At 41.3% G+C, this 16,901-nt stretch overlaps 1 protein-coding gene across 9 annotated transcripts in view; it reads left to right on the top strand.

The window, feature by feature from the left end:
- Positions 1–16,901, top strand: part of WWOX (WW domain containing oxidoreductase) — a 1,101,136-nt gene that overhangs the window by 290,813 nt on the left and 793,422 nt on the right. Inside the window, exon 7 of one of the 9 annotated variants that reach the window (XR_012233619.1) lies at positions 2,680–2,803. The exons of the other annotated variants lie outside the window; for them this stretch is intronic. The gene's annotated coding sequence lies outside the window, so the exon portion shown is untranslated. The remainder of the gene's footprint in view (positions 1–2,679; positions 2,804–16,901) is intronic. 9 annotated transcript variants of the gene reach the window in all.

Genomic DNA, 16,901 nt, shown 5'->3' with positions numbered 1-16,901 from the left:
TTGATATTCGACCCTGATTTTTGCTCCTTTGTTCTTTTCAATCACTGTTTATTGTTTGTTGCTTATTCTTATATGATGTAAGGTCTGTATCCGCACCTCGACGCGCGTTTCACCGCCTCTGCCGATTCGTCAGAAGGTAGGTAAGCACTATGATAAGCCATGTTATACAGTGTCAAGTATGCCTGTGAATATTATTCAAGCACTCCAAAGTCGCTCGGTTAGCACATGACCATGCTCAGACAACATCTTATCCGAGCATTTTCACTCATCACTGTTATTCATCTATTTTAAGACATTTTTTTCCTCTTGGGCAAATATGTTGAATCCCAAAAAAACCCATTTACCAAAGTTTTGTTTCTTACCTTTTATAAGTGCTCGAGAAACTGTATTGTTGTATAGTGTGTGATTACGACTCTGTATAGTCATAAAATAGTAATGACTATAATGTGTTTTTTAATACAATATTACTGTATATGGCGTACCGATGGCTAGCATTCAGTAGCGATGATCAAACCTTTTGAAATTCAAATTCATCTGGTTCTCCTAATTTTTTCCCGAAATTGCAGGTAGTCCAATTGTCCTGACATGATGTGGCTAGCGCTGAGGATTCCTAATAGTATATGCTACTTATTTTAATGTGTATAACGTGCTTTAGCAATGACAGAGCGAGATATTACATAGTAACATAGTTATTAAGGTTGAAGGAAGACTTTAAGTCCATCTTGTTCAACCCATATCCTATCCTAACTTGCCCTAACATGTTGATCCAGAGGATGGCAAAAAAAAAACCATGTGGCAACAGTAAGCTTCACATTGGGGAAAAAAATTCCTTCCCGACTCCACATACGGCAATCAGACTAGCTCCCTGGATCAGCGCAATATCAAGGAAACTAGTGTATATACCCTGTAATATTACACTTTTCAAGAAAGGCATCCAGTCCCTTCTTAAATTTTATTAGGGAATCACTCATTACAACATCATATGGCAGAGAGTTCCATAGTCTCACTGCTCTTACAGTAAAGAATCCGCATCTGTGAGTATGCTTAAACCTTCTTTCCTCCAGACGTAGAGGATGCCCCCTTGTCCCCGTCACAGGTCTAAGAGTAAAAAGGTCATTAGAAAGGTCTTTGTATTGTCCCCGCATATATTTATACATTGTAATAAGATCACCCCTAAGCCTTCGATTTTCCAAACTAAATAACCCCAAGTGTAATAGCCTGTCTTGGTATTGCAGACCCCCTAGTTCCCTAATAACCTTGGTCGCTCTTCTCTGTACCCGCTCCAATTCAGCTATGTCTTTCTTATTCACCAGAGACCAGAACTGTACACAGTATTCTAAGTGTGGTCGCACTAGTGACTTATATAGAGGTAAAATTTTGTTCTCCTCATGAGCATCTATGCCTCTTTTAATGCATCCCATTATTTTATTTGCCTTTGCAGCAGCTGCCTGACACTGGCCACTAAATGTGAGTTTGTCGTCCACCCATACACCCAGGTCTTTTTCAGTGACAGTTTTGCCCAGTATTTTACAATTAAGCACATAATTATACATCTTGTTTGTTCTACCCAAGTGCATGACCTTACATTTATCCCTATTAAAGCTCATTTGCCATTTATCAGCCCAAGCTTATAGTTTACATAAATCCTCCTGTAATATAAAATTATCCTCCTCTTTATTGATTACCCTGCAGAGTTTAGTGTCATCTGCAAATATTGAAATTCTACTCTCTATGCCCCCTACAAGGTCATTAATAAATATGTTAAAAAGAAGCGGGCCCAATACTGACCCCTGTGGTACCCCACTGCTAACCGTGACCCAGTCCAAGTGTGCTCCATTAATAACCACCCTTTGTTTCCTATCCCTGAGCCAGCTCTTAACCCACTTTCACATATTTTCCCCTATCCCCATTGTTGTCATTTTATGTATCAGCCTTTTGTGTGGCACTGTATCAAAGGCTTTAGAAAAGTCCACGTCCACCACGTCCACTGCATTCCCTTGGTCCAGTCCGGAACTTACCTCTTCATAAAAGCTTATCAGATTAGTCTGACAGGAACTGTCCCTTGTAAACCCGTGTTGATAATGGGTCATGAGGTTATTCTTCTTCAGATACTCCAGTATAGTATCTCTTAGGACACCCTCCAGGATTTTACCCACAGTTGAGGTTAAACTTACTGGCCTATAATTTCCAAGTTCAGTTTTTGTCCCCTTTTTGAATATTTGCACCACATTTGCTATACGCCAGTCCTGTGGTACAGACCCTGTTATTATGGAATCTTTAAAGATTAAAAATAATGGTCTGTCTATGACTGTGCTTAATTCCTGCAGTACACGGGGATGTATCCCATCCGGGTCTGGGGATTTGTCAATTTTAGTGATTTTTAGATGCCGCTGTACTTCCTGCTGGGTTAAGCAGGTAAAATTTAATGGAGAATTTTTATCCCTGATCATGTTATCCGTCATGGGATTTTCTTGTGTAAATACTGTTGAAAAAAAGTCATTTAGCATATTGGCTTTTTCCTCATCCACCATTTCACCGAGACTATTTTTAAGGGGCCAATACTATCATTTTTTAGTTTCTTACTATTTATGTAGTTAAAGAATATTTTGGGATTATTTTTACTTTCTCTGGCAATAAGTCTCTGTCTCAATCTTTGCTATCTTGATTTGCTTTTTACAGAATTTATGCATCGGTGCATGTAGAGTACGCGGTGCTAACTGACGGGACAGCACCATCAGAGACAGGAGATGATATACTCAAACATGGCTGGAGGAACGCTACCATGTGATTTGATAGCTGCAAGGTATTATTATTAGTATTATTATTATGCATTTATATAGCGCCATTTATTCCATGGTGCTTTACATGAGAAAAGGGGAAATATAGACAAGTACAATAAACATGTGCAAGACAAGGGACACACAAGTACATAAGGAGAGGGGACCCTGCCTGCGGGGGCTCACAGTCTACAGGGATGGGTGTGGATACACTAGGAGAGGGTAGAGCTGGTTGTGCGGTGGTTCAGTAGACCAAGGATCATTGCAGGCTGTAGGCTTGACGGAACAGGTGGGTCTTCAGGTTCTTCTTGAAGGTTTCCGGTATTTTTGAGAAGTTACTCAAGAAGTGTAAAATGGTGACAGTCGTTTTTTGGCAAATCGTGCAAGTTGATTTGCTCATTATTCCTATCTGCTGGGACTTGTGGATTTCAGGAAATTCGACTAAAATTCGATTCTCGTCAGATCGATCCAATCATCTCAGTTTTTTTATTTTAAAAACCCCCCTGTCCCCTCCACTGCAGTTTTTTTTTTTTTTTTAAACCTATGCCTAATTCACCCTTCTCAAATCCAGGTCTGAGTTTAGACCTCTGCTCCTCATGTCTATCTTTGTCAAACAGTGAACTCAGGGGCTTTACCCAAGTTAATGGCACAAACCGCGGAACTCATTTTTTGAATGCATTTCTGTCGATACGATGTCAGCCCTGTAGACAATAACAGACACCATCAGCAGATGCGGAGGCCCAGCGCTGGGTCCAGGAAGGGTAAGGGCCCATTCGCAGATGAGCGAATGAAAAATTGTCTGCGTTTCATCCAGAAAACTCTGGCGATTTTCATCCGATTTTCATTTGTGTGCCATCCTTGGGTCTGTTTTTTTTTTTTTACATCCGTGTGTGATCCGTTTTCATACATCTAAAAAATGCACATGATCAAATACAGTTTGTCATACAGTTGTATTGCATCTCAAATATGATTTTAGGCGAAAAAAACAACAATTACTTAACAACTAATGGTGTGAGCCATAAAATTAGAGGCATATGGAGGTTAGATTCGATCGGTAACGTCTAATAGCTCTGCACAACCCTGCACTTTTTACAAGATACCCGGCCTAAAAAATAATGAATTACTGGAAACCATGCTATTCTAAAGTATATAAAAAATTATACCTGTATTTTTTGGAGAAAATTTATGAAACTTCTTCAAATATGGTCAGCATACGAGTGCCATTTATTGTGATACACTGGTAGCATTTTCCTTTCATGCATAGGATACTACTCCCAATGATCTTGACTCAAAGAAAAAATTACAAATATGCACCACATATTGCAGATTAGATTCCATTACCATAGGAACAGCACCGTAGCTCTTCGACAATGGAATTCCATCAATCATACGTTCCCTGAGAGTGGTTAAATGCGCCACGCTCAAAATCTTGCAAGCAATAGATACCGGTGGAAGGCATTATAGAAAATGACTCGAAAGCGTCTTGTTTCGCCAATAAAATTATTTGTGCAATTATCGGCGTGGGCGAGGAGTTCTCTGGCAGATGTTTATGGTCATTGTATTCCATTTCCAGCCATGTGCACCCAGAGAGTATTTATTTTAGGATTACTTTTGTCGGGGAGGCTCCGCGCTCCTTCGGATTGCCGTTTGCATCTGTCTCGTGGTTCGGAAGTCTGCCTGTACAAGCTGTTGAATTTCAAAGTAATTTTCACTGAGCAATTACTATGTACACTACGAAGCCATTCAGGAGGAAATGATTTTTGTTGGCTTGTGATATAAATGCAGAATAGCTTGCAATCTTTAAATTATTTTGTTGATCACGGTGATTGCACCTTCGGTAAGCAGGAACTTGTGTAATGGATGACGCACACCCCTAGAAAATTGTTACCTTCATTCAGAATGGTTAAATGTCATAATTTGGAATTAATGTATTAAAAGGTTTATCCAGGCCAATTTTTTTTTTTTATTATTATTATGGGCCTAAAATCTTGCTAACAACCTGATAGTTCTACCCTGGTGGCGGCACAGAGTGGTCATTGACCTCTTCTGCCGATGATTCAGCTGTTCAACATCCACAGAGCAGCTCTTCTTCTTCCATACTGCTCTGTCAACGGGATGTGATGTAACTTCCGATGTCATGCTGCTTGACAGCCAGCTCCCCACAGTTAGGCAACGGGGAGCCAGCTGTGAATTAGCATGATGTCGGCAGTTACGTCCTCTCAACAGAGCAGAAGAGAAACCACTGCTCTTTCAATGTGGTGTCAGCAAAAGTCACCGAATCGCTGGCAGGAATGGTTTCTGACCGGCAGAGATGAGCGCCAGGCACAACAGACTGGTAGGTAACAATTGGTTGCCTGGTAAATACCACTGTCTTTCTCTAGCTATTTACACACATGAAAGAGACCTGTCAATGACTTGTAGAATAGTGGAGGACTACATAGGCTTCTTGAGGTATGTCTCCTCTACAGCATTTCAGGAAAAGGCATACCTGGATGTAATTGCGCAGTTGATGTCTGATTCATGCTTCCCATGGTTCAGGCATCATTAATCTAGTAACAGGTTCCCTTTAAAGGTCATGTGAAGCCTACGTTTCCTTTCCGGGATCAAACCGGACAGCACGCAGTTGTGCACACCTGATGTGTGAATGCAGCCTAAAGCCTTTTGCAGATTTCTATAGTCGATTACCCTCTATTATGAAAACCCTTTCAAAACTTTATGAATATGACTATTTTTCAATGGTCAAAGTGCTGTGCACCCCAAGAAAACCTTCACTCAAGAGTAAGCAATGCATGTTAGTCTCCAAATCACCTGAATAGACCTGTCTTATCATGTGTCTAGGTCCATGATTTATGGACTAGCCGCGGTTTGCTGGACCTGAACTCAACAGCCTCATAGGCATATACTTTATGAGACTGTCACAATTGGGTCCGGAGAATGTGACAGATGGATTAGGCTACTTTCACACTAGCGTTTTTTTGCGCTGCACCTTGTGTGCATTCCAAACGCATGCAAAAAACGCATTAAGCATTTTGCATGTGTTTGCTGTTTTTTTGCGCATGTGATTTAACCAGTTTGAAACAAGAGGGGATTATAGGGAGAAAAATGGGAAGCGCAAGCTTCTAAGTGTAGTAGTTAATTATCAAAGGTATATACTCAGTGTGAATACACTCACCTATTTGGTGTCTTGAGATAGTGCATGTAGATCCAATCCCTGGATCACTCCATTCCTCTTTCCATTCAGTTTGCTGCAAAGATCTGGGAACTAGTGAGAGCACTGGACAGCGCTTTCATAGGTTATAACACTTGGTGAATGTTTTTCCCAGCAATATGCGCTCCTGAAGGATGATGATGGAACTTGATATTTAGATTCAAGGATGATTTTTATTTTTAATTCAAAATAGAATACTTATTCTATTTTGAGTTAAAAATAAAAATCATCCTTGAATCTAAATATCAAGTTCCATCATCATCCTTCAGGAGCGCATATTGCTGGGAAAAACATTCACCAAGTGATTTAACCAGTTTGTCGCCATGTTAACTCTAAAAACGCATGCGATTTTAAATGCATGCATGCGCATGTCCTAGCACACGCGTGCGATCCCATAGACTGTAATGTTGTATTTTTGCGCATTCCGTGCGCTGCATTTTTTGGCAGCAGTTGAGCGCACAGAAAAATACAACATGTTGCCTCTGGCGCGCCTGGGCGCACACCTGGAAAAAAATGCAGCTTACGAAAACGCACATGAACGTGTACAAGCGCTATACCATGCGCCCGCCATGTTAAAGATAGGGGAGCAATGCGCATGTGCACGAGGCGCAGCGCTAAAAAACGCAAGTGTGAAACCACCCTTAGGGATGAACAAATCAGGCAAAATTCAATTTTCTCAACGAATTGAATGTCCCCATAAACATAAGATGTAAGAAATTAAAAAAGCATACCACTGACCTCTCCGGATCCTTACTTCTCACCGTCATACCATTTGATGTTCGTCACATTTTCCATCACCGTCGTGAGTAGTGAATCCCCGGGCCTCCTGACACTAGGCCGGGGACTTCTACCTCCAATGAGACCTGGGCCGGTTTTGCACAAGTGCGCATAAGGTCGCAACGTAATAATACAATGACATGTTGTGACCGTGTGCGGAAACGTCCTAGGCCTCATCAGAACTGGAAGTTTCGGCCTAGTGTGCAGAAGCTCGGGAATTCGGCAATTGGTGGTGATCGTATGAAGATGTGACAAGGAGCCGAGTGGCCAGAGAGGTGAGCAGTAAGGTGGGTATAAGCATTTTTTTTCCTTTTTTTTTTATTCTTTTATGGTTCAGTTAAACGGCGGTTGTTCCTCTTGAATATATTTGCCTTTCCTATCTCTCTGGTTCACATGCATTAAAAAAAACAAACAAAAAAAACCTTATGATGTAGTATGTTCATCAGTTTTTCTGCCAAAGAACAAACAACATCTTAGACAGTATTACTTGTCTCCTAATTTTCACAAAAATTAAACTAACCAAAAAAAAATAGAATTTTTAAGACCCCCTCAATGGTCTCTATTTTTTTTTATTATTACTAATATATATATATTTTATTTTAAGGACAATGGCTTTGCAAACAACAATAAAAAAATAAACATTTTATTATATTACATTTCATCATCTTTGTGGGTTTTTTTTTTGTTTTTAATTTGTAGATACAAATAGTAACACATACCACGCTCGTTGCAAGCCCTTTCCTTGATATTCCTTTGGAACCTACATTTAATTTACATAAATCTGTCCGTTTATGAAAATCTTTGAAAGTAAAGAAAAAAAGGAAATGAGATTGTGTACATCAGCGATGTGTGCGTGTTCCTATAATGTTTGGAAGGTAACCTGCTCCTGTATGTGGGTCTCATCGTAAGCCGCTCCCCATAATGTAAGTAATGTCACCGCTAGTCGCATTCACTTGTTTAATTTCGACAGCGCAAAATCCCTTTCCAAGATTGGCGTTAAATTGAGGAAACCAGTCAAGTAGTAAATAAGATAATTTGTTTCTACCCAAAAAGATTAAAATATAGATTTTGTTTTGTTTGTTTTTTTTTTTGTTTTTTTTGCACCCAGTGGATTGAATAGAAATGTTCTTGCGCTTAATCCAAAGCACAGTTTACAGAATTCTAACCAATTATGTCAATATCACTTTCTCCTTTCACCGCACTATTTCCAGCATATGTTTTTCCTATTTATGTGATACATTCTTGGAGGTAATAGAATACTTTACGGAAGGGGCTGCCGGCTGGGGCAGGTTTATGGCGTCATTTTCAATCAATTTAACCCCATTACGTTTATGCAATTTATGTAACAATGTGATTACAGTTTTGGGTTTTTTTGGAAGCAAAGTAGACAAATTCGTTATTGAATTTTTTTTATTAGAATTTAGTTACTTATATTAAGACACTCAACCCATTCACCACTGTGCAATTTTCCTTTTTTTTTTTTTTTTGCGCTTTTGTTTTTTCTCCCCTTCTTCCCAGAGCCATAACTTTTTTATTTTTCTGTCAATATGGACAAATGAGGGCTTGTTGTTTGCGGGACGATTTGTACTTTTGAACAACACCATTGATTTTACGATATAGTCCTGGAAAACGGGGAAAAAAATTCCAAGTGCGGTGAAATTGCAAAAAAAAGTGCAATTCCACACGTTTTTATTTTATTTACCATGTAAAGTTGAGAACCTGCTTTAGTGCTTATGTGATAAGCGAACATGCTGGAATAAGGCGTTCTTGAAAAATCTCTTCAAGTCCCTGTGGCTGCATGTCTCGCAGCTGTTTGACAGCCGCAACATATGCGGAAATTTTTTAGCAAACAGAATGTTTTTATGCATATGTTGCATGTGTTTCGGCTGTTGAACAGTCATGCTGCCGCGAGGACTCAAACAGATTTCTCGAGCACGCTGAAGTCACTCGGCTCGCACACAAGGATGCTCAGATATAACACCTTATTCGAGTTTGCCAAAGTCGCCTGGCTTGCACGCGAGTATGCTCTGATATAACATCTTATTTGAGCTCCCCGAAGTTACTTGGCTTACACACGAGCATGCTCAGATGTAACACCGTATTCGAGTACCCCGAAGACACCTGGCTCACACACGAGCATGCTCAGATGTAACACCTTATCCCAACACTCCGAAGTCAATCGGCTCACACACGAGCAAGCTCAGATGTAACACCTTATGCCAACACCCCGAAGTCACTTGGCTCACACACGAGCATGCTCAGATGTAACACTTTATTCAAGCACCCTGAAGTCAATCGGCTCACACACGAGCATGCTTAGATGTAACACCTTATTCCAGCACCCTGAAGTCACTTGGCTCACACATGATCATGCTCAGATGTAGCACCTTATTCGAGCTCCCCGAGGTCACTTGGCTCACACACGAGCATGCTCAGATGTAACACCTTATCCCAACACCCCGAAGTCAATCGGCTCACACACGAGCATGCTCAGATATAACACCTTATTCGAGCACCCTGAAGTCACTTGGCTCACACACGAGCATGCTCAGATGTAACACTTTATTCAAGCACCCTGAAGTCACTTGGCTCACACACGAGCATGCTCAGATGTAACACTTTATTCACGCACCCTGAAGTCAATCGACTCACACACGAGCATGTTTAGATGTAACACCTTATTCGAGCACCCTGAAGTCACTTGGCTCACACATGATCATGCTCAGATGTAGCACCTTATTCGAGCTCCCCGAGGTCACACACGAGCATGCTCAGATGTAACACCTTATGCCAACACCCCGAAGTCACTTGGCTCACACACGAGCATGCTCAGATGTAACACTTTATTCAAGCACCCTGAAGTCAATCAGCTCACACACGAGCATGCTCAGATGTAACACTTTATTCAAGCACCCTGAAGTCAATCGACTCACACAAGAGCATGTTTAGATGTAACACCTTATTCGAGCACCCTGAAGTCACTTGGCTCACACATGATCATGCTCAGATGTAGCACCTTATTCGAGCTCCCCGAAGTCACTTGGCTCACACACGAGCATGCTCAGATGTAACACCTTATTCGAGCACCCTGAAGTCACTTGGCTCACACATGATCATGCTCAGATGTAGCACCTTATTCGAGCTCCCCGAGGTCACTTGGCTCACACACGAGCATGCTCAGATGTAACACCTTATCCCAACACCCCAAAGTCAATCGGCTCACACACAAGCATGCTCAGATATAACACCTTATCCCAGCACGTTCGCTCATCAATAGCGCTTATCCTTGTAATATTATTTATTTGCTAGAGGCGGAGTAAAGTTGCATAGTAAGAGTATGTTCTCGGGGCGGTAAATATTTCATATGTTTTGCATAATGGCCATCCCAGGTTTCCGCTCAACAAGGTAAGTGGAAAGTAAATGCGTGCGTATTTTTGACAATAAAAAAAGCACTGCTCTATCCTGCAAGCATATAAAGATGCAGATTTGATTCCCACTCTTCTCCCACCATAAAACAGAAAAGTTTTGTAAAGTGGTTAGCCCTACCTGGCAATGTAAATGCACTCGCCTAATGTAATGCCGGGGAAAAATTAAGACAAATGATACTGCACCGCCGCCACAAACTGCGGCTAGTACAAAATTCAGTTTAGTTATTATACCAGGAATGGCTCTACTAAGCCTCCTCTGTGTATGCACAATTTATGTTGAATACAACATGAATCATTTTAATAGACCCTGGAAAAAAAAAATCCCCAAAGTCAATTTTCAAATTATAAACCCGTGGGGAAAAAAAAATGAAAAGAAGAAAAAAAAAAACCCCATAAATGTCAGTCTTCATATTAACTGCTTTCCTGCCACTGCTAAATTGGCCCAAAAAATGGGTCAAACATGTCACAGATTTTAATATTCCCTAATGTGTTTATTATTTTTTTTTCTATTCTCGCATGTAGATTTATTTATGTATTTATTTTTTTATCATTATTAATAGGATTATTTCCAAGATACCCATTAAACCGTAATCTATCTATCACTGTTTCAACACTCTCTTGAATGACAGCAGTTTTATAATTTAAGAAATAAGATATTAAATAAACATTTTCCAGATCTGATTCCAGTCATTTAATCTCTTTTTCTTCTTTTTTTGTCCAAATACAGTTTACTCCCAAGTTTGACATCTATAGTTTAAAAATAAAAATAATCTAAAATATTATTTTGTCTTTTTTATATTAATTTCCGGTAGTTTCTATTTTATACATAAGTTGAGGAATTTCCACATTTTCAGAGATTCATTTTGCTGTCGTCTTTGGAAATTCAGGACTTGTTTTTATTTTAGGAATGTCTTTTTTTTTTTTTTTTTGCTAAATACTAAGAAACTTTAAATCCATTACATTTTAATCCATATTCTTTTTAAAGAAGACATGTCTTAAATATGTATATTTTATTTTTTTTACGTTGGCTTAATGCAATTGAATCTAGCATTATTGCTAATTTTTCTTCCCGTGTGTCTTAGTTCCTGAGATACGCCCCTTCTTCATTTTTGCGCCCTTTTTGCAAATCTATGGGGTTTTTTAGCCAAGGGGGTCACAATTTTTAAAAGGATGTTTGAGGACCGCTTTATGAAGATAGTGTTTCTTTCCTTCATTATGAAAGCATATATCATTGCATTAAGTAATTAAAGGGGTGTTCTCGATTTGTGACTCGAGCAGTTCACAGCTCTGCAGTCTTAAGGCCCCTTTACATTTAGCGATGCACCAGCGATCCCGACCACGATACGACCCGGTCAGGATAGCGGGTGCATCGCTAAATGGTCGCTAGTGAGATGCAGCAGCTATACAGCGGTCATTACCTTTCAGACGCGGCGATCCTGACGTCCTCCCGGCCTCCACGCGTCACTCGTCGGCGCCACAGGAAGCCCAGCAGGAAGCTCCCGACGAGAAATGGAGCTGCCTGATCTCGCGCGATCACCGACAGACAGCGGGGGAGCCGGTCGGAGGTAAGTATCACACATAGCGATATCGCTAGCGATATCGCTGCTGCGTCACCAAATCGGTGATGCTTTAGCGATATTGCTAGCGATATCGCTATATGTAAAACCCCCTTTAATACATAGTAACATAGTTATTAAGGTTGACGGGAGACTTTAAGTCCATCTAGTTCAACCCATATCCTATCCTAACTTGCCATAATATGTTGATCCAGAGGAAGGCAAAAAAAAACCCATGTGGCAAACAGTAAGCTTCACATTGGGGAAAAAAATTCCTTCCCGACCCCACATACGGCAATCAGACTAGCTCCCTGGATCAACGCAATATTAAGGAAACTAGTGTATATACCCTGTAATATTATACTTTTCAAGAAAGGCATCCAGTCCCTTCTTAAATTTTAGTAGGGAATCACTCATTACAACATCATATGGCAGAGTTCCATAGTCTCACTGCTCTTACAGTAAAGAATCCGCTTCTGTGAGTATGCTTAAACCTTCTTTCCTCCAGACGTAGAGGATGCCCCCTTGTCCCCGTCACAGGTCTAAGAGTAAAAAGATCATTAGAAAGCTCTTGGTATTGTCCCCGCATATATTTATACATTGTAATAAGATCACCCCTAAGCCTTCTATTCTCCAAACTAAATAACCCCAAGTGTAATAACCTGTCTTGGTATTGCAGACCCCCCAGTTCCCTAATAACCTTGGTCGCTCTTCTCTGCACCCGCTCCAGGTCAGCTGTCTTTCTTATACCCCGGAGACCAGAACTGTACACAGTATTCTAAGTGTGGTCGCACTAGTGACTTATATAGAGGTAAAATTATGTTCTCCTCATGAGCATCTATGCCTCTTTTAATGCATCCCATTATTTTATTTGCCTTTGCAGCAGCTGCCTGACACTGGCCGCTAAATGTGAGTTTGTCGTCCACCCATACACCCAGGTCTTGTTCAGTGACTGTTTTGCCCAGTGTTTTACAATTAAGCACATAATTATACATGTTGTTCGTTCTACCCAAGTGCATGACCTTACATTTATCCCCATTAAAGCTCATTTGCCATTTATCAGCCCAAGCTTCTAGTTTACATAAATCCTCCTGTAATATAAAATTGTCCTCCTCCGTATTGATTACCCTGCAGAGTTTAGTGTCATCTGCAAATATTGAAATTCTACTCTCTATGCCCCCTACAAGGTCATTAATAAATATGTTAAAAAGAAGCGGGCCCAAAACTGACCCCTGTGGTACCCCACTGCTAACCGTGACCCAGTCCGAGTGTGCTCCATTAATAACCACCCTTTGTTTCCTATCCCTGAGCCAGCTCTTAACCCACCTACACATATTTTCCCCTATCCCCATTGTTCTCATTTTATGTATCAACCTTTTGTGTGGCACTGTATCAAAAGCTTTTGAAAAGTCCATGTACACCATGTCCACTGCATTCCCTTGGTCCAGTCCGGAACTTACCTCTTCATAAAAGCTTATCAGATTAGTCTGACAGGAACGGTCCCTTGTAAACCCATATTGATATTGGGTTACGAGGTTATTCTTCTCCAGATACTCCAGTATAGTATCTCTTAGAAAACCCTCCAGGATTTTACCCACAGTTGAGGTTAAACTTACTGGCCTTTAATTTCCAAGTTCAGTTTTTGTCCCCTTTTTGAATATTGGCACCACATTTGCTATACGCCAGTCCTGTGGTACAGACCCTGTTATCATGGAATCTTTAAAGATTAAAAATAATGGTCTGTCTATGACTGTGCTTAATTCCTGCAGTACTCGGGGATGTATCCCATCCGGGCCCGGGGATTTGTCAATTTTAGTGATTTTTAGACGCCACCGTACTTCCTGCTGGGTTAAGCAGGTGACATTTAACGGAGAATTTTTATCCCTGATCATGTTATCCGTCATGGGATTTTCTTGTGTAAATACTGTTGAATAAAAGTCATTTAGCATATTGGCTTTTTCCTCATCCTCATCCACCATTTCACCCAGACTATTTTTAAGGGGGCCAACACTATCATTTTTTAGTTTCTTACTTTTTATGTAGTTAAGAATATTTTGGGATTATTTTTACTTTTTCTGGCAATGAGTCTCTCTGTCTCAATCTTTGCTGTTTTGATTTGCTTTTTACAGAATCTATTTATTCTTCTGTGTTTAGTTAATGCCTCATCACTACCTACTTGCTTTAATTCTCTAAATGCTTTATTTTTATCTCTTATTGCGCCCCTTACAGCTCTATTTAGCCATAGTGGTTTCCTCCTATTTCTAGCATGTTTATTCCCATATGGTATATATTGTGCACAGGTCCTATTCAGGATGCTAATAAACGTCTCCCATTTTCTTTGTGTATTTTTATGTCTCAGGATATCGTCCCAGTTAATTGCACCAAGATCATCTCTCATCCGTTGGAAATTTGCTTTCCTGAAGTTTAGTGTCCTTGTAACCCCTCTACTGCACATCTTATTAAAGGATACATGAAAACTTATTAATTTGTGATCACTATTACTCAAGTGACCCCCAACCTTACATTTGATATGCGGTCTGGCCTGTTGGTTAATATTAGGTCCAGCAGTGCCCCCCCCTCTTGTTGGGTCCTGAACCAGTTGTGAAAGGTAATTGTCTCTCATAGTAGTCAAAAACCTATTACCTTTGCTGGAACTGCAGGATTCGGTTCCCCAATGTATTTCAAGGTAGTTGAAGTCCCCCATAATAATGACTTCTCCTTGAGTCGCAGCTTCATCTATTTGCTTTATGAGGATATTCTCTGTTGCTTCCATTATTTTTGGAGACTTATAACAAACCCCTATCAGTAATTTATTATTTTTCCCCCCTCCCCTTATCTCTACCCACAGGGACTCTACATTTTCATTAGATTCATATATATTATCACGAAGGATGGGTTTTAAGGATGATTTTACATATAAACACACACCTCCCCCTCGCTTATTTGTTCGGTCATTTCTGAACAGACTATAGCCCTGTAAATTAACCGCCCAGTCATTGCTCTCATCCAGCCATGTCTCAGATATCCCCACCATGCCATAATTATGTTCTAACAACATTAACTCCAATTCCTCCATTTTGTTGGCGAGGCTTCTGGCATTAGTATACATGCACTTTATGTATCTCTCTGTAAATCTATTCTTTCTTAAATTATTAACTGTTCTAACCCCACCCCCCATGCCACCCCCACCCCCAATGTCATTATTTGTGCCCAGGTCTCTATCTGCACTGTCTTCCCCTCCTATAAAAGGAATACCCTCCCCCCGTCCCTAGTTTAAACACTCCTCCAACCTTCTAGCCATTTTCTCCCCCAGCACAGCTGCACCCTCCCCATTGAGGTGCAGCCCGTCCCTAGCGTAGAACCTGTAGTCAACTGAGAAGTCGGCCCAGTTCTGCAGGAACCCAAACCCCTCCTTCCTACACCAATTCCTGAGCCACTTATTAACCTCCCTAATCTCCCGTTGCCTCTCTGGCGCGGCACGTGGTACAGGAAGTATTTCTGAAAATACCACCTTGGAGGTCTTTGCTTTAAGCTTACAGCCTAATTCCCTGAAATCATTTTTAAGGACCTTCCACCTACCTCTAACTTTGTCATTTGTGCCAATGTGCACCATGACGGCTGGATCCTCTCCAGCCCCTCCCAGTAATCTGTCAACCCGATCAGCGATGTGTCGGACTCGAGCGCCAGGTAGGCAGCACACCGTTCGACGATCCCTGTCTTTGTGACAGATTGCCCTATCTGTTCCCCTAATAATTGAGTCTCCCACTACCAGAACCTGTTTGACCTGTCCTGCTCTCCTATTTCCCCCCTTACTGGAGCAGACACTCCTCCGGCTTTCAGAGGACATGCCTTGCTGCAGCAGTGCTACTCCTGCACTAACACTCCCCTCATCTGCCAACTTAGCAAACTTATTGGGGTGTGCCAGATCAGGACTAGCCTCCTTGGTGCTCTTCCCTCTACCCCGCCTTCTGTCACCCAGCTAGCTGCTTCATTGTCCTGCAGCTCCAACCTAGCATCCCCCCCTCATCTATCCCATTGAGCGTCTGCTCAGTGAGCAGAAGACTCCTTTCCATATTGTCTATGGATCTCAGTGTTGCCAGCTGCACATTTAGATCCAGTATCTGGGCTTCCAAATGCACAACGTGCTCACATCTTGCACAGCAGTATGCACCCTCCACCGGCTGTTCAAGGATTTCATACATGCGGCAAGACGTGCACTGGATGGCATTGGCAATAGTGGAGCACATCCTAATAGGGATTGCACCAGACAATAAGATAAGCAAAAATAAATTAAAAGTATTAATATAATATAGCAGCAATTCTGTAAGACCTCCCTTGGAAATGGTTCCTAGCATGCAATTCAGGAAAGTGAGAGGTGTGATTAGGAAAACTGTTGATGTTGGGGGCCAGCGATTGTGATTTTGCAGGACTGATAAGAGTAACTTGGTCTGGAGATCAAATGAAGGGAAAATGTGGTAAACAGCCAACTGCTGTTTACAAATGAATGGATTGTAGAGAGGTGGCTGAGATTTTAGGAGTTACAGTAGGTTATGTGCACACGCTGCAGATTCACCTGCAGATTTTTCCGTGCGGATCCGCAGGTAAAACCACAGGAAAAGTGACCTGCGGTTTTCCTGCAGATTGGCCAGCGGTTTTCCCCTGCAGTTTGACACCTGGACAATGGAATAGGTGTCAAACCGCAGCGGAATCCGCAGAAAGAATTGACATGCTGTGGATTCAAAACCGCAGCTTTTCCGCACGGAAAAATCCGCAGCATGTGCACTGTGTATTTGAAAACCCATAGGATAACATTATACTGTACACTGCCTGCGGAACTGCTGCGGATCCGCAGAGGCAAATCCGCTGCGGATCCTCAGCGTGTGCACATACCCTTAAAGGGGCTGTGCAGACTTGTGAATCCTCAAAGAGTTCATTGTGCACGCTGTCAGAATTCTCCAGGGGTGGTCGGTTATGTGACTGCAAGTATGTGACTACAAGTATGTGATTTGCATACTCCCAACTACATTTCATCTAGGTATATCCGGCCTCTCTCAATTCACGCACATTTATTCTGCACATGACTGCATGTATCCAATTTGCATACTTGCCGTCATGTGCCCATCAGCTCCCGGCGTCGGAGAATCCTGATCCTGAC

This window comes from Dendrobates tinctorius, unplaced genomic scaffold, assembly GCF_039654945.1.
Source record: "Dendrobates tinctorius isolate UK_male_01 unplaced genomic scaffold, ASM3965494v1 ptg000009l, whole genome shotgun sequence".
NCBI lineage: Eukaryota > Metazoa > Chordata > Amphibia > Anura > Dendrobatidae > Dendrobates > Dendrobates tinctorius.
The sequence above is the reverse complement of the archived record's forward strand: the minus strand, read 5'-3'. Positions and strand labels throughout refer to the sequence as shown.